The sequence below is a fragment of the Podarcis pityusensis genome (genome assembly GCF_964106645.2).
Source record: "Podarcis pityusensis genome assembly, chromosome: 3".
Lineage (NCBI taxonomy): Eukaryota > Metazoa > Chordata > Lepidosauria > Squamata > Lacertidae > Podarcis > Podarcis pityusensis.
The window spans coordinates 25688161-25710194 of record NC_138026.1 but is presented as its reverse complement, the minus strand read 5'-3'; the positions used below and the strand labels follow the sequence as shown (position 1 = coordinate 25710194).

The window sequence follows — 22034 nt, the reverse complement described above, 5'->3', positions numbered from 1 at the left end:
CCTTTATAGAAGAACAGTTATAAATACTAAGCTGATTCTCTTGCTGAATTTAAACTTGCTATGAAAAAGATTAAACACCAAAGAACAAATTGACTTGCATTTTATTTCCTGTGATACAGTCCTGGAAGTCAGCTGTAAATACTGCAAATCAAAGACTTTTATATATATTAAAAAGTGGTTTACTGCATACAATGTAATTATAGATGTTTTTAAAGTCATAGTAAAAGTAAATATCTGACAAAGCATTGAGGACAGTATTTCTTCACTGAAGAATATAGAATGTCTACTTCTGCTAAATAACTAAAAGTGCAGCCAATGAAAGATTCTCCCCTTGTACATAACTTTAATTCCAAAATGTATCAATGAAGAATAACTTTTGAAAGACTGAACTATTCCTGGTGGGCTGAATTTAAAATAGAAAAGAAATTTCACTAGTCCTCAGATCAATTTCAATGGGAAATTGGAATTTTTGAACTAACCCTATTAAGGAAGTATAACTTGCTTAGTTCATATATACATAGAAGCTTGAAGTTTTTAAAACAACTTGGTTGACAGGTCACCTGACCTGCTATTTTAAATAGTACTTCTCTGCATTGCTGTCTCTTGCCATGCAAACTGTTTGGTTTAACCATTACTTAAAAAATTATATATATATATGTATGTATATAAAGAGATGTAGATATCGAACTCCACTATAGTTCTGTATCAAACATAGTTCCAGCACTAATTGGATTTTCTGGGGAAAGTTGAATTACACAGCCTTGTTCACACCAATATGCTCAATCACAACCAACTCTCAACAGACTGAGGAGATATAAAATTGCTAGTTTCCTCAGTTGCTGCCAGCTAGAGAATATTGGGGGGGAATTAATAGCTTGCTTCATAACAATTTGAGCCATTCAGAGTTTAATACCACCACCCTTTTTAAGTTTCAGGAAGTTCCAATAGCTTGTAGTGAAGGGGGGGGGGGAGAGATAACATGCCTTTTTTCAACCACCAAAAAGAGATAATGCACTTGATTCCCTTTCCCTGCCCCCACAAAAGTTAATTACCAAGCTTGGTTGGATTCCTCCTTGCCACCCTGACATTTGACTGCTGCTAATTCACTGATTAATCTCATTAATGTGATTATGGTGGGATTTGGAGTTGGCTGCCATTGTTCTGCAGACAGTGCTATTCAGCCCAAGAACTTGCCACCTCATTCAGTTTTGCTGTGATTTTTTCCGAAGGTTGTTTGAGTGAACTGTATTATGAAAGCGGCTTCTCTTTTCAGCACCAGGAGCTGTCCGTTGCTGATAGCAATTACTTTTGAGTCCTGACTTCCTATTAGTTCACTGGCAAATAGGAAAATAACTCACTTCCCTCAGTTCAGCGACTCTACTACAAAGAGCAGGTTAAAGAAAGAGGAATGTTTACACTCCACAGCCATCATAGGCACTATGCATATTCTTGAAGAGGAAAAAAACACAATATATATCCACTTTTGTCCTTATTCATGCATGCATTTTACTTAGCCTGCTAAACGTTGGGGTGGGAAAGATGTAGGAATTTCTCTCTCATTGTTTCATACATACAGTTTTAAGACTAGGACATTATTGACATTGCAGGTTTTTTCCCCCCCTTCAACAGCGTTGCTTGCCTTCAAATGAGCCCGTTTGGAACAAATATGACTAGTGTTCCCTACAAACCTACGAACAATAGCATGCCCACCATCACTTTAAACTCTTCACAATTACTCCACCGCGCTTGCAATGGACTCCCACCCATATTCAGACTTTAAACGCCCCCCTATCTCTCACTCACTCACTCACGCACATTTATTTCTTCCGAGAGCGTTTGCTCAACTGAACGTCTCAGCTGTAGTACTAAATAATCATAGAGATTGTCTTTTCTGAGAAGTCTCTGCTCCCCCCCCCTTCATTGTGTGGAGCTAACACCCCGTCAGCATCCTGAACTAAGTCTAAAAGAACATTGTTTGAAGCACGATGCTTTGCATAGTATCCGCGCATGATCAACGAAGCTGTCTGCTGTTTGACTTTATTATTTGAAGCTACATTGTTATCATGAGATGCGGTTACTGCGCATGTGCAGCAACTTTTCCATCCTGTTTTGAATATCCTCCCTATTCTTCAGGAAACGTGCCACTATGCTGAAAATTTCAAGCCATCATTAGACTCCATTGTGTTCAGAGTTTTCTCTGAATTCAAGGGACTTGTGGCAGAGACAATTAGATATGCATATATGCCCCGCTCCTCATTCTTAGGCAACTCTGTTAAAGATGCAATCCTATGCATGCTTCTAAGAAAATGTGTTTAGTACTGAGCTATTAAGCATGCAATAATGTACTTTCAATAATTAGGGCTCCTGGTTGCACAGTGTGAACGCTTTGTTTGAGGCCAGTTTTATTTGCTACTCTCTCCAGCAACATATTCTGCATGTTTACACGGGAAGTAACTCCCGGTGTATGCAATGCGAGTTGCTACTACGTGTGCATGGGATTTCAGTCTTGGATTTGTGCGTGTGTCCGTGTGTATTGTTTTCAGGGTGGGGAGAAAGTAAGAGGAGGAAGCTAGGGGAAGAGAGAATGTATAGGACAGAGGCATTCATAGTGACACCTACAATTTGCTGTTTAAATGAAGGCTGTTCACAGCTCTGCATTTCTACGAAGATCTACAGTTCCAGCCTGGCAGTGGTGAACCTTGTCTGTTGTACTTCTGGCGTTGTCTCGTGTTTCTCCAGGTCCGGCCCCTCTCCCGCTCCAGCCAGTCAAAATAAATGAAATGTTATGTTTTCAAGTGTAGGGGCTGAATGAGACAAACTGCGTTATCCTGCTCCCGTGTGCATCAAAGAGAAGGCGTTGCATTCTCATTATAGGTGCTTCGTGGATGACAGCTTTACCCAGTGGAAAGAGCGGTCTGCTGCAGAGATACCTTTGGGGAAAGGAAGCCCAAGCCCCACGCCACCCCACCAACATTCAGCCAAAGTCTGGCGAGTGCAGCGATTTGCCGCACTTGCTATTGTTCGAACTTGCCACGGTTCTGCTGCAGTCGTTTGGTGTCCCTACCTTGACTTTCAATTGAAGCCAGGGCGTGGGAGCTTTGCGATGTTTCCCCGGCGGTGCACCAAATTTCGTTATTTTTTAGGTGCCCCTAACCCCCCTATTGCAAGTGCATTCTCCCTAGAGTGGGGGCTGCTTGCTTTTTCGCCAACACTTCTCTCAGGAGTAAATGTATTCACACTTAAAAACAGCACAGTGTATATATACTCAGTATCGTTTTCCTTAGCTCCCTATAACCATCCTATCATACTCAGAGTCACAGTGGGTAAGGATAGATTTCCCCATCCCCTTGCACTGCACGCTAATCAAGAAGGGTGTCTAATCCGCGTTAGCACTTGAGCCTATGCAGATGACCAAAGAACCTCGAGTGAACTTGCTTCTGCACCAACATACCAAGTGGTAAGGCGACTTCTCTTACACAGTCGGTGGGAATCTGTGGTAAGATGTTCGTCTGCATGGGTTCCTGTGTACTACAGTGCCACCCTAACTATGCTTACTCAGAACTCAATGGGGTTTACTTCCCATTGTGCTTAGGATTGCACCCTTGGTGCAGTGCTAATTATGAAAGGGGCTGTAAAGTCTTGCCTTTGTGACTCCAGGGAGGCATCTAATGCAGATGATGTAAATATTCTGGAGAAATGTGAAAGATCCGTATGAGCTTCCTCATCCTGCTCCTACTGATAGCTGCATGTAAGGGGGACTTCGTACAGGACATGCTTTTTGTTTTGTTTTTAAAAGATGGTCATTTTCGAATTCTTAACAATTTATTTATTTTTGAAAAAGGGGAAAAGTAGAGTTGACCTCAAAAGCCATAGAAACAGATGCCCATTTCAATTGATAACTGATACTTATCCCTCTTCCCATTTCAAACGCTGAGTAATTTGGACGAGGACCCCCCCCCCAAGAAACCCAATCTGCCACCCAAAAGCCACTTGCACATATCATCATTTTAGGAGGAAGTCATCAGTAGCCCTGGCGAGCTAACCTTCACCCAGCTTTATTATCAGTACCCTGAAAGCAGTGACAAATCCATAGCGCCTTTGAGCCAGTGCAAGTGCCCCCCCCCCCATGATATCTGAGGGGCACCTGGTGCCCTCCCCTCGGTATATCTTCTCCTTCAGAGTGCCACTTCCAGCTGGAAGTGTGAAGGCTCCTAATTTTACACCATCAAAATCGACGGGGCTTTTCCAGGACAAGTGAAGGTGCTTTATATCACGCTTTGTCCACGCGCTGTATCCTTTGAAAAAGCGCCTTAACACGCTTTCTCTCCCTCCCTCCGGATCGTGGGTTAATTTTATTTTTATTTATTTTACTTGAAAGTAAGTCCCCTGAGTTTCCATGTCGAGCTTTACCCCCCGCCTCCCAGGAAAAGCTGCAGTGCCGTCCTGCACACACTTACTCGGGAGTAACAGAAGCTTACTCCCGAGAAAGCCAGCGCAGGCTTGGCCTGGCCTGCGTAACCTTCGGATCGCCACCCTTGGTTCACACCAGGTTACTCCGAGTATTTTTTTTGTTTGCTTCCCCGGTCAGACGCACTGCTTGAGGCTTTAGGTAAACCGAGGGAGCCCCAGGAGGCTCCGTCGATGGAGAAGGCGAGCTGGGGGAGGCGAAAGGAAGCCCAGGTGCCAGGGAGGGGGCAGCCCGCTAAGATCCCTTTTCCTTCCTGGGGAAACACCTCGGCGTCCCGCCTCCCCCCCCCCCATCGAGTCCAGGGAGAGAAAGGCTTGTGCCCTCGCATTCTTTCGCTGCAGCGCGCGCACCCCGACACACACACACACTCGTTGGGCAGGATTTGTCAGCAAAGTTTGCCCTCAGCGTGGCTGCCTCGTCTGTGGAGCTGCCGGGGAGAGCCCAGGAGGGAAGCGAGAGAGCGAGCGAGCGAGCGAAGGGCGGGCTGCGCTCCAGCGAGGCTTTCCCTTCCCCTCACAGACTGCAGTGCGAGCTGGGAAGGGAATTGCCAAGCGAGAGAGAGAGAGAGCCTTGGTGCGCGGCCGCCGCTGGCCGCGGCGTCTCTCGTCTCGGGCCTTCTTCTCTCGGGCCACCTCAGGCAGCCGCGAGAGGCGGATTACTCTGGCTGGTGTGTGGCTGCGCAAGGAGGTGTGCCGTGTGACTTCCCGCGCTGGGGTCAGCCCAGCTGCCTCCTCCGCCGCGGCAGGAGCGGTCAGTATTGTTGTCTCTCCTTTTCGAGGAGGCTGCAGTTCCGAGGCGGCGGCGGCAGTGAGGGGGGGGGGGGAGAGGGCGCGCGCGCGCGCGTTCACACACACACACAACACACGCCAGGAGCTAGTGGATGGCGAAGGAGAAGAAGAAGGGGGGGGGGGAGAGAGAGAGATGGGGAGAACTGGGGTGTGTTGAGAAGGGGCAACTTCACGCGTGTCTGCATTGTGTGGTGGGAGAGGGAGAGATGGAGGCGGTGGGCATTGTGTGCGACAGAACTCTGAGGGGACTGGGGTGTGTGTGTGTGTGTGTGCGCGCGCGCGCGCGCGTTTGTGAGGGGAAATTGTGGAAGGTTGTGCTTGTGTGAGGGGGGAGGTTGGGGGAAGAAAACGGTGGGATGTGAGTGAATGGGGTGGTGAGTGGGTTTGACCGTGTGTGAGAGAGAACTCGTGAGGGAACTATGGTGTATGTGTGTGTGAGATATATATGGATGCAGGCTTGTGTTACTGTCTGTGTGTGTGTGAGAGACACACACACAGAGCACTCTGATAAGATATTGTGTGAGAAGGTGGAGTGGGCAGAGATTTTGTCCCTCAGTCACAGGGAAAGGGTTCTCTCTTACAGCTCTTCACCAGTTACTTCTCCAATGTCCATACATGTTTTATACATGGGGGGAAAAATAGTACCAGGAAGAGTAGTTTGTGTGTGTTGCCATCTGTGTGAGATGTTTCTGGTTTCTTTTCATGGCTTTCCTGTAGTTGTGGAGTGCCTCCGTGTAAAGGTCCCTACAGCTTGTACCTAGCTCACTGGTTTTGACCACAATAATTAGAATTTAGAAAAGTTGGCATAAAATACATTAAAAAAGACAAACCTTTCTTGTGCAGGGAACTGGCCAGTCAAATTTATTTTGACCTTTTAAGCATAGGGTTACAGTCACAAAGTTCCTAAAGGGTCATATTTCAAGCAACAGTAACAGCAAAGTTACCTGTCTTATGACTGAGTATTATGCAGGTTAGACTTTTCAGGTATGTGCTGTGTGCCTGAAGTGAATTAATTTAGATGTGTGTCTGACTGATGACCCTTTAAAACAGTTCGTTGCTAGCCTTGGGAGAAAGTGCATCAGAAACAAAATACAAAATTCTGAAGAAAGCTTCCAGATACTCTAGCCTTTTTGTATATGAATCATCACATGTATGTGTATGTATACACATACACATACACACACAAACACACACACACACACACACACACACACACAAAAGTTTTGTTCCCAAACTTTATACCAGAGATGGTTTTTGTTTAATGTATCTGGCTCTGCAGTCCTTTTTTTCCCATTTATCCTCATTAAAGGTTTGCTTTTCTTGCGCCTTCCCTTCAAAGGTATGTGTGGCTATCTGCTAACCAAAATGAGGTTAAAGGCATACTTGGAGTTAACCCTGTACACGTTACACGATTATATAAGGATTAAGCAGAGTTTTAATTCTTTCCAAAGAAACACATCAAAATGGTAGGGAGCTTGCTGAATTTCCTGGCTTTTTCTATAACGAGTAGACTTTTGTCCGTCGTAGAATTGGAGACCCCATGTTAAAAACATATATCTTTCACTGGGTTGCTGTTAAATAGCTTGAGTAGTATTTACTGTTCCCATCTATTATATTAAATACAGCATTGCACATGATACACCTCCAGAGATTTAGGGGCCTGTGGGTAACAATGTAGGCAGCATACAGTATGCATCCTCAATCTTGCCTGACTCTGTTGGCGAGTGTAATAAACAGGAGATTTAGAAACTATTGTTGTAATCCAAAAGTGGGGGCAAAGGAAGGTGAGGAGTCCCTCTCTTAATTCAGAGGTGAAGTTTACAGCAGCTAGAGGAGGATATCAGTCAGCAGTATGCTACTGATGTTATTTTGCTGCAGTAATGTGGTCTCTAAGGGAACCTGTGCTTGATGCATATACTACACAGCTAGGCTTTCCTGTAGCCCACTGCCTGCCTCTCTGCTGCTAGTTCTTTTAAATGGAGGCTACTGCTGATCCTGCAAGCAGAGTGCTGCACACATGTACATCTTCCTCCGCCGTTTAGTGGCGTCAACTTATTAATTTCTTGCCTTCCAACTTTGGATCCATTGTGTTCCTGTCTGAAAACATTATGACTTCTGTCTGTGTGGCAAAATAATTAGCATACAAATGAGGAGCAATTCCTGTCTCTTGTACCTCGGGAAATGCACACACAGAGAGAAGATGTGCACTGGAAAAAGTTGACTGGGTGAATAGCAAACAAATGGTGGACATTTGGAAGCACTGCAAGAGTTTGTGTTGTTAGCGTGAAGCTGGTTTGTCACAGATTTCTGGGTGAATATCTCGAAGATGGAAAAGCAGGGTGGCTGGTGTTTGAAATGATTGCTTGACGGTGTGGCCTACTTGAAAGTGCAAAGTTGGACTGCATGCATAGATAATTCATTTGGACTACTTTGTTTTGCAATTTTCCTGCGTTCCATTTGATAGCCCATAAAGGTAAGCATGCCCTCTTTTATACTTCGTTATTTTGGCTTTCTGTTCAGCAACTGCAAGGATTTTGATTTGCTTGACGAGGGAACAAAAGAATAGGCTATTTCTTTTTATTGCATGCATGGGGGGGGGGAATATATGAAATATTGAGAGAACCTGATTCTTCTCCTAAGTCAAACAGGAATTTAGTGGTTTTGTTTTCTGAAATGCACAGCAGCCATTATTCAGTGTTTGCATCGTTATTTTTTGTTTTTCTAAAAAGGAGAAAGTCAGACGGATAGTCTTAATAAATGTTGTTTCAGTTAAAATTTCAGAAGGAATTAATTCTGTGTGACATGCTTGTAAGAGAGTATATGTTTTCACTGACTGAAATATTGTGCCTTATATTGTGATTCTGAGAACCTTAACGACTTACTGATACAGAGATGGCAAAGGGTGAAGGGAAGCATTATTTTTGTACTGCCAAATGATATTCTGTATAGAAAAGCAGAACAGAGATAGCAAAAAAAGCCTATTTAAATGTAGACAGTAAAATCTATTATTGCAGTTACTCCAAAGTCTTTCACAGGACCTGAATATAATTTAGTCTTCTAGTAAGCTAATAATTGACTTACATGTTTACTGTATAATTGTGCTGGATTACTAGAATGTTTGGTTGAAAATGCCTTCCTTCTTTTTATGATATAAGAGTAGTTTTATCCTGTTATAATGGCTGTTAATCTCCTTAAAAACCGAGGTTTTCATTTTAACTGACCTAATTTTTTAAAAAGCCAAAAACAACCTATCCTGGTTGTGAGGTTGGAATTAAGCATAAATCATCCCTTAATTGTATTTAATTAGTCCTCTAGCCACTAGAAATTGACTGTGGAGTGTTTGGGTTTTTTTGTTTTTTGTTTTTTTGGGGTCTAATTTATAAGTATACCCCCTCACTTCTTTTCTTTGTAGAAAATATATGTATACTAAGAAGGTGCAAATCTTAAAATTTTGGGGTTCTCAGGCTACCTTTGATGAAATACCAAATATGAGAACTAAGTATGGTAAAAATGACACAATAATCATCAGACAAAGAATTGTTTGAGCAAACTGTTAACCCTTCATATGTAACAGCTTGCAGTTACTTTCGCTCATTGTTCAAGTTTGAATGCTGATCTTAAACTTAGTGGTTACCATCTAGTTAAATCACCATATGCATATGTATTTATTAAGTATAGTGAGATTATAATACAAAATAAAACCCAGATAAGTGAGAGAATCAAAAAGCTGTGTAAATAAAAACATAATTGTTTTTTAAAAGATAGAGGTCCTGTTTTTGGCCACTGGGAAAAAAGTGAGCTGTACTGACAAGCTTGCACAAAGAAGAAAAAAGACAAAATAATTGAAAATGGGGATGGGGTAGGGATTTTAAGAAAGAACTAAAAGGAGTACTTTGATTTTTAGCTTAGCTTATAGATTGTCTTGTCTGATGAATTAATAAGTGTTAGGTGGCAAGCCTAAGAGCTTGGCATGCAAAATAGTTTGCTCATTGCCAGCAACAGCCCTTCTTTTGTGTTTGAGTATACACTGCTGAAGTATGTTCCTGCCACTGCATATGTGACGAGATTGTTCACCGAAGTTATTAATTTATAGTATGACTTTATGGTGAGCTATCTTGTTGTTGTTGTTGTTTTTGGGTACGATTTCCCTGCTCTTGTTTTCCATTATGAATCATTAAATTTGCTTTTTGAGGAACTCTAGTTTGTTTTGACTCTTCATAATTTCACATTATGCAGAAGTTGAGTTAATACATATATATATATAAAATGAACATGTGGGTATACCCACCCCTATATATAGTGAGAGAGGTGTGTGTACTCACAAACCAGCCACAAACATTCTTATGGGAACTTTGCAAGTTGAATTCAGAAAGTGCTGTTCTGAATGTAATGAAGCAGTGGTGCCTTGCAGTCATAACCATTGCTATACTTTATCAACACACACACACACACACACACACACACACACACATATGAACTTAAGCAGGCATACAGTAATTATACTTTTTGACACAATGATAGTTCAAAATATAGCTGTTCTTTCAAATGCCATCCTTCAGAATCACATTTAGTAAGTGATCTCATTTTCTAGGATAACACTTGTATCAAGCAGAATAACTGCTGTTGTCATCATGTACCTCTTGCCATTATAGTTCAACAAAATGTACCATTTTGTTATTGTTTGTTCCTTCTTTGATTGTAAGCAGTGGGGAGGCTTTGTGGTGATATTTAAACCCTTATGAAATACAGAGCCCCAACATTTGCAAATTGTTTATTGGGGCAAGTAACTTGCACGCTGTAAATTCTAAGGTTTGTCAACAAAGTACAGTTCACCCATGCTAATAGTATATTGATTAAATGTGATTTCCTCCCATTAAAGTATATTATTCTTTTATTAGTACCAACATGTTTATGTGAAAAATTTAAAGTTACAAAATGATTGAAGGAGAATAGAGAAGTGGTTCGAGTCGCAAAAATGTCCAACAGACCATTAAAGTAAAATGTTTATTTTATTTATTTTATCTCGTTAGATATGGTGTGGATACCAAAGTTTAATATTGCTCCTTGGGAAAGGCTGCAAATATACATTTGCCACATAACTATGCTAGCCAGCTTGGATGTGAAATAATCAAGGCTGCAGGGCACCCCATAGAGAGCTATCACGTCTAGTATGGAGCAGTCTGGTAAATTGTGAACATACAGAAATCAATGTTGCATCTGCCAGTAGGCCCTTCGGTTCTCTGAAACTCCCACGTGTCTAATGAGTCTGGCCGATTGGTTTCAGACACTAGTTTCCTTCAGGATAAATTTAATGCATCTTGAGGGTCAGGCATAAGCAAATTGATTATAGCTCTGCACTAGGCAAACTCATAAACATCTGTAAGATTGAAGATTTTAAGGCCATTCAGCATCAGGGTCTGCTGTTTTCAAAACCCATTTCCCTTATCCCAGCATGGCATATCTCATGCCAGCATGGTGCTCTTGAATTGGGAAACTGATTAGAAAAAGGGCATGGTATATACTGATGTTTTATTTCTATCTGGCAATGCTCCAGCTGTTTGTAAGTTGTGGGTTGTGGATTGTGCTGCTCATTGCTAGTTGTTATTGGCCATGGGGTGGTAGGGAAAGCACTGTTTTAAAAATCATTTGCATGATAGGTTTTGAGCAGACAGCTACTTTGGTCTTGAACACAGCACAGTTAAAGCTTCTTTGTCCTCAGTGTCCATATATGCTGTTTACAACAGCAAAACCTTATTTATTTAGCTTCAGTTGTATGTTGTTCTAGGACTGGATGTTTTTAGCTTTCTACATTTTTCAACCTTCTAGAATTTATTTCTATTTTGGTTGTAGAAATGAAGAACATATTAAATAGTCAAGTTTGTGATGGATTAGCTTAAATGTTTAGGTACTGGGTCCAACAGACTATATGGTTCCACCTTACATTTTATACTTATTGGGGTATTATTGGGGCAGAGTTAGTGTCAAAATTCATTTTTCCAAGCAAAATTTTGTCTTCTACCATCTCTGGTCAGGGCTGAAGAATATTACCAAGGGAATAAAATGTTATGCCTAATTTTAGTGTTCTTCTGCCTAATGTGCTGTGAATAAGTACCATGTTACAGCATTTAACTCTGTCCATCTCTGTCACTTCCTGAACATTTGTTCTTTTCATATAACCCCCTCCCCCCAATGCTGTGAGCTTAGGATACCTGAGAATTGTTGTTTGAAGAAATTATGGAAGGGATGATCTTTTGCCTTTGAGTCCTGCCTCACATTTAACACCGGATGGGATGTTGTTTCTGCTTCTAGGCTGTACATAATGATTCTGCTATGCTTGATGGATCACACAACTGAAAACTCTGATACAAGGTGCTTTGGAAGGACTAACAGATTGGAGATGAAAAATATAGTTTAAACAATATTTCTCTTCAATCTGTCTTGAAGAAGGAATCATGACGTATTAGTACTTCCAAAGGATGTTCAATCAATGGGCCATGGCGCTATGAACTGAGGTTCTGACATGCTTTTTATAAGAGCACAGCTGAGGAGAACCTCTTGATTTAAAATGTATACTAAAGCAGGGAAGCCTGGTTTATCCTGACTAGTATTGGGTCTTTTTGTCTCAGATTTTTTTTTTAAAAAAAGAATTCGGGCTATGCAGGTAAATAAGTGGGCCAGTAAAATATGTTTCTCTTGTACCGCCTCTAGTTTAAAAGAGGCGTTGTTGTCAGTAGTAGTGGATTTGTACAACCATTTTTGGGATTGCAGCTGATGTGATAAAGCCAACATAACATGATTTTGCCTCCATCATGGTGGTTAGTAGTGTTGTGACACACATACCTGACATATATCAGGCATGTTATGAGACTGCTTATCACCATATCCTATCTCAGCTCACATTCTGAAAGTTTTCTAGAGGTGGTGGGATATTACCTTGTACAGTGCTCTCTCTCTCACATACAAAACTTACAGGAAATTTATTGCAGAAAACATAACCAAGAAATGATTGTGGGGACCGACTCTGTTTAAAGTTGAGCTCATCTTAATGTGTTTGAGAGCTGCAACAAGAACACATTTGTACCAGTCCAGGCAAAGCCATTTGTTCTGAAGTTGTATTAAAATAAAGAAGAGCTCTTTTGCAACTAGCTCCGTTCACATTTAGTTCAGTGGGGCTTAAGCAGGATTGATTTTGTCTCTGGAGCTCTTGAATATGACTTTAACCATTGTGATTTCCGGGAATTAGTGTGGCATAGTATTCCAAAGCAGCAGCTAGGGGTGGGAATGATTCCCACTTCAAATCCTTCCTCAGCCACAAAGTCATTTTGTGTGTCTCATCAACTTCCTTTAAAAATGCATATACTGTATAATATTGGCCTATCACAAAGGGTAGTTGATTGCTTTATTGAGATTTGTGTATGTGAAGCATCAGACAAACATACATTATGACAAATAATTGAAAGTAATGTGAAACCCAGTCCTAACCATATTTACTCAGAATTAAATCTCCCAGAGTTCATTAGAACTTAGTTAGTAGAAGGCATGCTAAGGATTAGGGACACTAGAAACAATCCAGTTAAGTTTGAATTGTGGCCTTAAGTGTTGGTGGGTTTTTTTTGAATGTGTCATTAAAAAGGTACATTAAAATGGTAAGCATTAAAGGGCATTAATGAATTTGACCAGAGGCCAAGGTTTGTTCTTTGTTATAGCTCATGGTTAGTCTGAATAAAACTTAACCACAACTCTGGAGTTGGACAACATGCCAAACCTAACTTTGTTTTAGCTTGGCGCAACTGCAAAAAGACAGGGGAGGAGCAAAGTGCCAAACTAAGCAAAGAATTGTCATGCTAAGCAAAGATTTGGGTTAGCGTGACCGGGCCATTGTCTTCCAAATATTTTATTGGGAACCAGAATAGTCTTGATAAATCATGTTGTTAGCAAAATGTGATTGTCAACAGGTTGTATACTTTTGAATACCATAAAATTTATAATTCACAATAGTGTCCCAAATTGACCTCGTAATTATCAGTACCTTCGATCCATTTGATAGTCCAAGGGACTAGCTAGTCAACTTTATTCCCATTTCCAAATATCCTGAAAAACTACTATGCTTTTGACAAGTTTAAAAACAATATTTCCCCAAGGGATTAGCTACACATAGACAGCAGGCCAAGAAATGTTCTCATTTGCACCCCTCCAAGGACAAGTTATTGTACCTGTTTACAAATGAGAGAGAGTCACTAATGATCTAAACAGTAATAGGCTGAAATATTTTACTGGTTATCAATAATATTAACATTTAAATGCCAGCAAATTAAGTTTTGGTAGAAATCAGGAACTGATGATACTATTATGATTTAAACAATTTCATTGTCAGTTCCTTGGACTTAAAATTCAGATCACTAATGGATTTTTTTCTTCTTCCTAGCAGACTTGTCAACAATCTGTCTGTCATGACCATCTACTGCCTTTGGATTGTGGACAGAATGTTCAGTGATAGCATAAAAAATTATGTATGCAAACTGAGAGCACAAGATTGTAGGGCTGCACTTAAAAACGAGCTGTCTTGGAGTATGCTTTATTTATTCAAATTTCTATCCAGCCTCTTCCCAAATGTTCAGGGTAGATGATGGCAAATTAGCAACATGCACTGATTTTAGTAGCATGATTTTGTTTTAACACATCAAAATGCTACACTCTCATCTATATGGTGGCACAACCTTGCATGCTAAAAGCTTCTTGTGCATTATAAACTGCTTACAGCTATTCTTAAAAAAAAGCTCAAGTGTTTGACAAATCTCTGGGTGAAGGCAGTTGCCCAGTTTTAAGGCCGCCCTGAGAATACTTCAGTTTCTGCTGAATTTTGGCAAATAGATGGTATTGTTAAGATAGCTCTTTCAGCCAGTCTGAGAACAGATTTGACTTTAGGCAAGGGTATGATCTTTTTAAATATATTGGGCATAAGCCATTATGCAGATTCAACATTTGTGGCCCAACATGCATATTGCCATTAGTATACAACATTTACAAGGGTTTGTGCGTGCGTCTCAGGTGTGGAACTGACTCAATGCAGTGCTGAGCCAAAATAAGTCCAGTTACCTACTTTCTTTGTCAAGAAATGGATTTATTTCTTTATTTAATTTGTATCCTGCCCTTTCTTCCAAATGCGGCCAGGGTGGCAAGCAAGGGATAAATCAATAGAACACATTAAAAATGATTCTAATACATACTGGGAAAGATATCAGATTAAAAGGCATGTTGAAAGAGGGCGATTTTCAGTAGGTGCCAAAAAGACAACAGAGATGGCACCTGTCTTAGATTCAAGGAAAGGGAATTCCAAAGGGCAGGTTTTGTAATGTAACCTATTCATAGACATTTAGAAACTTTGGAGCAACTGGGTTTCTCAGTTTGTTTTTACACAGACTTGCATGGAACTTGATTTCTCTATTCGTTTTGATTTGCAGCTGAACATGTGAAAGGAATCAAGTGAAAAGCATTGTGTTTGAAATGTGTGCTGATGTAAAAGTTCTGTCTGCTCTGCTTGATCTCTGATAGCTTATTGACACATGCAAACCACCTCCTGACACTGTAGTTATAAAGTATTGAATATTCATTTGTGAACAAGTTCATGTTTTAGGATTTTCTGCGTGCAGATACAATTGCAGTTACTCTTCATTTTTAATATGTTTCTCCCCCAACATGGAGAATACTACAGCTGGACCTGCCCAGATACATATATAAAATAAAAGGAAAATAATCATAATATTGGCCTGGGTTGCATGACAGCTTAACTATGGCTTACTAGGTCTGTGCAAATGTGCTCACTTGCAGAGAGAGGCTTATACCCACTTTGCTCCCTACCTTCTAGTTCTATCTCTGCATGGTGCAGGAGCTAAGCCGCTGTTTGGCTTAGTTTATTGTTTGAACCCATTTCATGGTTAAGCTCTCTCCTTAACTACAAGGTCTAACCAAGAACATCCTGCCATATAGGAGTGGATATCCTGTTACTACATGCTCATGAGTGAAGGGCAGATGTTGGAGAAGCGGTTCTGGATTAATGAGCATGGAGTGCAAAAGTGGGTGGCATGCTCTTAATGGATGTGGTAAAAATTAACACGGGAAACCCTCTTGGTATAGTGTTAGCATCTCAAGCAAAACATTCCAGTTTGGGTGAAAAGCCCATATCTGGCTGCTGTCTAGAATGCACATGTGAATGGTTCTATGCTGGAGCCATTTGGTGAATTTCAGGTACTCCAGGCTGCAGTTTTACAGGTATAGCTGATGCCAGCTGTGAGGTCCTGTCATTCTTATTACATCTGCTCTGCATAATTACCTTCCAGTAGTCCCCACCACTTTTGCTAATGTATTATTACTAAGAAGCAGGAGACCTTGTAGAAAAGACTACATTCTATTTTGTTTCTTCTCAACCTTCTGCTGCAAATTCAGATAGCTTTTAGTTGTGCTAATGCCGTTTCAGACCTTGATCTCATATTTTATTGTGCACTCACCAATACTAAAGAAGCTGGGCACCAGCAGAGTTCTCTTGTAGTATTTTGACCCAATATTGCTTGCTTGCTTCTTGTGGAGGCCTTTAAAATTCAAGCTCTTCTTTTCTACTGATACATTCTGGCAACTGATTCCTTTGCTCACGGTGTGTGTCTCTGATGATGGTGTCACCCTATGTCAGCAACACAGGCTGATGACCCTTCATGCCTTCACCATGAAAGGTTTTTAAGGTCACCTTGCTGAAATTTTATTTCTCCCCATCCCACACCTAACTACCAAAAGTGACCAAGTTGAACCAGATATGCTTGTCTACAGCGGTGGACCAGACCCCTAATGACATCTGCCCACTGGTCAGTGTGGAGCGGGTGAAAAAACCTCACCAGCCACAGAGCAACCAGTGAGCAAAAAGTTCCTATATAGCCCCAAACCACTCTAGCCTGCACTGAGAATCAAGGAGGGAGGGCATGTGCCACCAACAGAGGAAGAGGGAGTGAAGTTGGATTCCCCCTCCCCCCACTGTATCGTGTGCAGGGGAGTTATGTGGTGATGTCAGGCATTACCAGGAAACAAGGCCTGACTTCCTGTCACCTCTACAGGTTGCAAAGGAATCCTGCTGCTGAGAAAGGGTGGCTGAACAGCATTTTGTGGCAGGCTGCCATTACTATGATGACATTGTGAGGGCTTACTTTCCCACACTGGTGACTGTCCCTTGCCCTCTTCTGGAGCTGTGGGAGATTAGAACGAGCTATATAAAAAAGCCTCCCCTTTAATAAAGGCTGAAGCACAGATTTTTAAACCTGTGAAATCTGGATCCCTGTCAGACTTAATGCATTGTTCCTTAATGCATCCAACAACTATTAATTTCTTTCATATTAATTCCTATTTCAGTGTTAAGAGTGTTGTTGTTTTCATTTGGTTTATCTGATTAAGCATGTTTTGATGTAGTGAAATTAAACAGTCATGTCTATAAAATGACAAACGCAAATTTTCATTCAGAGCCTCTTCATTTTGAGATACAGCTTTAGCGCTTGCCAGTTGCCAACTACTTTCCAGTTTAGAGTCAGCACTTTTGAGGCAGAAATAAATTTGTAAGGATACCAATAGAAGTAAACACTGTAAATGCAATCTAACAAAAATCTGCCTGATTACGTAAAACTCCAAAAAATATAGCCTTTCTCTTCTCCCAGTTCTAGCAGTGACTTCAGGAAAAAGAGTGATGATTTCAAATTAGTCTGGAGCAGCTCCCTTATCTATCTAATAAACCAAAAGTCTGCCTAAACAAACAAATAACAGTGAAACAAGAGAAGGGGCAAACTGACCTTTCCAGGACAAAGAGTTTCATGACTTCCACAAATTAGGCAGATGCTCATTAGAACTATACCTGATCAAGATATGTTTCCTGACCAAGTATACTAGGACTCAATTTCTTGACTTTAAGAAAGCCGACTTCATAAAACTTAGGGAAGTGCTGGGTGAGATCCCATGGACAGTAATACTAAAAGGAAAGGGAGTTCATGATGGCTGGGAGTTTGTTAAGAGGGAGATAGTAAAAGCACAACTTCAGGCAATACCAATGAGACGGAAACATGGAAGGTGCCTAAAGAAGCCAGGGTGGCTATCTAAAGAACTTTTAACTGAGTTAAGATTTAAAAAGGATGTGTACAAAAAATGTAACTAGGATACAAAAAAAGGGAGGGGTGAGGAGGTCAAAGAAAGAAGGTAATGACAATTAAGGATTTGAGAATATTGGATTTGTTTTTAAATGTTTGTGGCACATTTTTGTCTTTTGATCGTGATGTGTTATTTTTTGATTCTGATTTTTATTAATTTGTATTGCTTGATTGTGGCTTGTTTTTCCTTTGTTTTTTCTTTTTCTTCTTTTTTGTTTCTTTTTTGTAACTCTAAAAATTCTTACTAAATATCATTTTTTTTTTAAAAAGGATGTGTACAAAAAATGGAAAAGGGGGGAAACCACCAAAGAGGAATTCAAACAAATAGCCAGCACGTGTAGACACAAAGTCAGAAAAGCTAAAGCACAGAATGAACTCAGGCTTGCTAGAGAGGTTAAAAGCAACAAAAAAGGCTTTTATGGGTATGTTCGTAGCAAAAGGAAGAACAAAGAAACAGTGGGGTCACTCAGAGGAGAAGATGGTGAAATGCAAACAGGGGACACAGAAAGGGCTGAACTCCTCAATGCCTTCTTTGCCTCAGTCTTCTCCGATAAAGAAAACAATGCCCGACCTGAAGAATTTGGAGCAAATGATTCAGCAGAGGAAACACAGCCCAGAATAACTAAGGAGATAGTACAAGAATACTTGGCTAGTTTAGATGTATTCAAGTCTCCAGGGCCAGACGAACTGCATCCAAGAGTATTAAAAGAACTGGCAGATGTGATCTCAGAACCACTGGCAGTCATCTTTGAGAATTCCAGGAGAACAGGCGAAGTCCCGGCAGACTGGAGGCGGGCGAATGTTGTCCCTATTTTCAAAAAGGGGAAAAGAGAGGACCCAAATAATTACCGCCCAGTCAGTCTGACATCAATACCAGGGAAGATTCTGGAGCAGATCATTAAGCAAACAGTCTGTGAGCACCTAGAAAGGAATGCTGTGATCACCAATAGTCAGCATGGATTTCTGAAAAATAAGTCATGTCAGACTAACCTGATCTCGTTTTTTGACAGAATTACAAGCCTGGTAGATGAAGGGAACGCAGTGGATGTAGCCTACCTTGATTTCAGCAAGGCATTTGACAAGGTGCCCCATGATATTCTTGTAAAGAAGCTGGTAAAATGTGGTCTTGACTATGCTACCACTCAGTGGATTTGTAACTGGCTGACTGACCGAACCCAAAGGGTGCTCATCAATGGTTCCTCTTCATCCTGGAGAAGAGTGACTAGTGGGGTGCCACAGGGTTCTGTCTTGGGCCCGGTCTTATTCAACATCTTTATCAACGACTTGGATGATGGACTCAAGGGCATCCTGATCAAATTTGCAGATGACACCAAACTGGGAGGGGTGGCTAACACCCCAGAGGACAGGATCACACTTCAAAACAACCTTGACAGATTAGAGAACTGGGCCAAAACAAACAAGATGAATTTTAACAGGAAGAAATGTAAAGTATTGCACTTGGGCAAAAAAAATGAGAGGCACAAATACAAGATGGGTGACACCTGGCTTGAGAGCAGTACATGTGAAAAGGATCTAGGAGTCTTGGTTGACCACAAACTTGACATGAGCCAACAGTGTGACGCGGCAGCTAAAAAAGCCAATGCAATTCTGGGCTGCATCAATAGGAGTATAGCATCTAGATCAAGGGAAGTAATAGTGCCACTGTATTCTGCTCTGGTCAGACCTCACCTGGAGTACTGTGTCCAGTTCTGGGCACCACAGTTCAAGAAGGACACTGACAAACTGGAACGTGTCCAGAGGAGGGCAACCAAAATGGTCAAAGGCCTGGAAACGATGCCTTATGGGGAACGGCTAAGGGAGCTGGGCATGTTTAGCCTGGAGAAGAGGAGGTTAAGGGGTGATATGATAGCCATGTTCAAATATATAAAAGGATGTCACATAGAGGAGGGAGAAAGGTTGTTTTCTGCTGCTCCAGAGAAGCGGACACGGAGCAATGGATCCAAACTACAAGAAAGAAGATTCCACCTAAACATTAGGAAGAACTTCCTGACAGTAAGAGATGTTCGACAGTGGAATTTGCTGCCAAGGAGTGTGGTGGAGTCTCCTTCTTTGGAGGTCTTTAAGCAGAGGCTTGACAACCACATGTCAGGAGTGCTCTGATGGTGTTTCCTGCTTGGCAGGGGGTTGGACTCGATGGCCCTTGTGGTCTCTTCCAACTCTATGATTCTATGACCAAATCTAATATTAATCCTTTTTTTCCACACTGAAAAGCATAATGGTCATGTGTGATGCATTTAAACTTCAGTAAGGTTTGGCTTTGTAAATATAAATTAAAGTATGGAAAGTTAAATTTGCTGGACAGCTAAGGAAAAAACAAAGCCGTTATCATTGCTCCCTTTTTCTAATATAGATGGCAACATGCATGGTACATTTCACACCCAAGAGTATCTTCTGATGTATAGTGAAGCTATATTTAGATTGATGATGTTCTTGAGTGTGCTTATTTCAGTACAAAACAGTCCCATTCTGTTGCAAATTAACTACAATCAGATGTCTAAATCTTCCAAATTAGTTCATCTCTGAAGGCTTCTATCCACACCAATTCCATTTATAATTAAAGGGAATTTTATTTGCTAGCCATGATCTGTCAGGGATATTTCATTTTCAGGACAGACATAGAATGATTATCGTCTTTAGTGCTGAAGTACACAGGAGCTTTAGCAACTTTATGGAGAAGATACATGAGAGGAAGAATGTGTGTGGTCCATGCTGCTTTTGTTTACACTCCTGCTGCTGAAGCACAGTGTATGGACCTCTCCACATCCACCCTGAAGCCCTTCCCCAGAGTGAGATGTAAGCGGTCTTTACATCTGGAGTTAACTCATCTCACTGTGGGGAGGAGATGCCCAACTTTGCTCTGATCTTTACAGAGGGAAGTTCAAAAACAGGAAGCTAGTTCTGCATTTCACTTGTTCCTTGCATTTCTGTAATTCTGAAAGTGTGGAACAATAGAACATAGGAAACTGTCCTATATGAAATCAGTCCATTGATCCATGTAGCTTAGCGTCGTCTATGCTAAATGGTATCAACTCTTCAGGGTTTCAGACAGGAACCTTCCATAGCCCTACCACTTGGACATGCCATTGATTGAGTATGGGACCTTCTGTATGCATACTTAGGTCCTTTCATGGGGCCTTCCTGTATTAGAGGGATTCTTGAATTAGCTCCCTGAAGCCAGTCGTGGTCTCTGAAGTTGGTATTATATATACAAACTAATTATATATGCTTTAGCATATTACAATATTTCAGCTAATATTTACCTTTTGGAAACAAGTCCTGCAGCCCACTAAAATAGAGTGTACCCAGTTTTGGGACATCTAAAAATACTACCAGTATTTGAAGTTTCCCAATGAGTGGTATTGGTGCCCCCATTCAAATTTGGATGAACACCCATTAACAGTTTGGAGGTTCTGTACTTCCAGTTATCATAAAATTTATATGTCCTGTATTTGAGGCAGGTATGTCACTTAATGTACGTTTTGTACTGCAAAAGTGAAGTGTGGGTTACTGACTGTTTCCTGGAAATATAGTAATAATTGCCTACATTTATTACACATATGGAACTTTTCATAAAGGGTAGGTTTGAAAATAAGTCAGTCTTATCCAGAAACTGCTTCATATGCATGGAGGCAGGTTTTGGCGCATGGATGAGCATTAGTGGCATCATGACAGGCTGCTGTGAGCATGTATGAGATAGTTAGCAAACCTGTATTCATCGGTATTCAACGCCATAAGTAATGATGTATAATCCCAACTTGGATATTTGTTTGGTAGCCATGGACTTTGGCAGCAGGTATTCAAGTGGCCTGTTATTTCCTGGATTTGGGGTGATTTAAACACAGGGACAAAGGAAGGAGTTAATGAATAGCAGTAATTTGTGTTAAAAACTATGGTATAAATAACACCTTATGTCACACCAGAAAATGAATAAAATGTTTCCAAACAATTTTCATGAAACATAGCTTTGACCCTGAAAATTCTCCAGAGTGGTAAGGAATGGAAAAGTATGGTAATAAATGGAAACTTGTATGGCATTGTCTTCTTTGGTCTCCTGTGGGAATTTTATATGGTAGAAAACACTAGAGCAGGCTTACGACTCAAACAGTTTAAAAGTCAAATTCCAGTTTGAATTGTATCCTAATTTAAGACCAGCAGAAATTGTTCCTTGAGCAGTGTAGACATTCTTGTAGGATGAAGACTGGGAGGGCAGGGCATAGATAATAACATTTTATAATGATTATAGCATGAAGACACAAAATGTAGAGACTGATTACATAATGCAGACCCACTCACTTTCTACAGAGATTCCTGAACAGCTATCTCACTTACAAAATATATTTAAACTAGCACTCTATTTCTAAAGACAGGCACTCTGCATTATTCAAATGGACCATCTCTTGTTGTTTGTCCCCAGTAAGTGCCTTTCAGAGGTACAGTGCCTCTGTACACGGTGTTTCTATTTAGCTAACGCAGCTAATAACCCTTTACGGATCTATCAAATTTGTCTAACCTTATTTAAAAACAATTTAAGCAAGGGTCCTTTGTCACATCTTGCTACAGTGAATTGTATTTAGTTAATTGAAC

The 22034-nt window shown here is 40.9% G+C and overlaps 2 protein-coding genes across 17 annotated transcripts in view; one reads left to right on the top strand and one right to left on the bottom strand.

Annotated features, from left to right (window-relative positions):
• Nucleotides 1-22034, bottom strand: part of TRAPPC12 (trafficking protein particle complex subunit 12) — a 651202-nt gene that overhangs the window by 349664 nt on the left and 279504 nt on the right. The window lies entirely within an intron of this gene.
• MYT1L (myelin transcription factor 1 like) overlaps nucleotides 1-22034 on the top strand; it is a 282484-nt gene that overhangs the window by 1138 nt on the left and 259312 nt on the right. For 10 of the 16 annotated variants that reach the window (XM_080998949.1, XM_080998948.1, XM_080998955.1 and 7 more), the window contains exon 1: nucleotides 4807-5218. The exons of 1 other annotated variant lie outside the window; for it this stretch is intronic. The gene's annotated coding sequence lies outside the window, so the exon portion shown is untranslated. Of the gene's footprint in view, nucleotides 1-4805; nucleotides 5219-6597; nucleotides 7730-22034 lie in introns of those variants that run through there. 5 more of the 16 variants (XM_080998943.1, XM_080998958.1, XM_080998944.1 and 2 more) reach the window with 3 other exon arrangements.